This window comes from Octopus bimaculoides, chromosome 9 (assembly GCF_001194135.2).
Source record: "Octopus bimaculoides isolate UCB-OBI-ISO-001 chromosome 9, ASM119413v2, whole genome shotgun sequence".
Taxonomy (NCBI): domain Eukaryota; kingdom Metazoa; phylum Mollusca; class Cephalopoda; order Octopoda; family Octopodidae; genus Octopus; species Octopus bimaculoides.
Window position 1 is genome coordinate 18319511 of NC_068989.1, and position 1424 is coordinate 18320934.

Sequence of the window (1424 nt, forward strand, 5' to 3'; positions counted from 1 at the left end):
CGCCAGCTAATAATAGTACAAAGGATCAGCAACGGCGCTCGCATTATGACCAATGCCACGTCGATCACCTCCGCAGTGGCCACCGATGAAGCCACCGCTTGGTGATTTGACCTATTAAAATGATAGCCAAATGTCTTTCATGACGACAACCACAGCTGGAATCCTTTTGATCATAGGTCTGTTCTCTCATGGTTAATACCGGGCAAGACATCATCAACAACAACAACATTAGATGTTCAAAAATAGATAGGTCAATGGAGAGAGTACGCCACGTCCAAACCACGACACTTCATGCCACCGCCTCCACCCCATCATTACATGTCAGAATGTGTAGTGTGATCCTCAGGCGGAGTCTTTGTATGATTGGGAAGAAGGATGTATGAGTCGCGCTAAATCAATCAGCTTTCTAACTTGTACATCATGAGACTACTCGAGCAAAACAACAACGATCACAACAACAATAGCAGTAACACCAAATGTTGTTGTTGTTGTGACTCCGTCGCTTACGACGCCGAGGGTTCCAGTTGATCCGATCAACGGAACAGCCTGCTCGTGAAATTAACGTGCAAGTGGCTGAGCACTCCACAGACACGAAACAGGAAGTAAGAGAAAGTTGTAGTGGAAGAGTACAGCAGGGTTCGCCACCATCCCCTGCCGGAGCCTCGTGGAGCTTTAGGTGTTTTCGCTCAATAAACACTCACAACGCCCGGTCTGGGAATCGAAACCGCGATCCTATGACCGCGAGTCCGCTGCCCTAACCACTGGGCCATTGCGCCTCCACTAGCAGTAACACCACCATGGCAATAACAGTAGCAAAATACAACATTCATCCTCTCTAACATTACATAACATTTTTCTCCTTTACTGTGCTTATGCATCCACCTTTCCTTCCCCTCATACCACCTGCCCGATAAATCTACTTCACATTTTTCTTCTATTCCTACTTCATTCCTCTCCTTAATGTTGCAGTAATACTAAGGTGACCTCTGGTTAAAAGAACAGCTAGTAGTGCCAGAATATTATTGCATCATCGCCTTGTTTGTTTTCGGTTAGGAGGAAGGACTGAAATAGTAAAGAAGTTTGTCGAAATTAAAGTGTAATGTTGTTGTTGTCGATGCTGCTGCTGGCGGAGTAGTTGTGGTGGCAGCAGAATACGATAGAATGATGCTAGTAGCGATGGCAAAGCAGATATCGTTAGTGTAGCAGAAATAATTGTATGAATTAGAAGTGCACGATACCTTGAACGAGTGACTTTTATCATAGCTTTTGGTTGATCAATATCTTTTAAGAGGAATTTGGTGGATAAAAACTGTGCGGAAGCATGACGTATACACAGATATATATACATACTCCCCATCACCATATATATATATATATATATATATATATATATATATATATAACAAATGTTTCTTAGGTTTTTG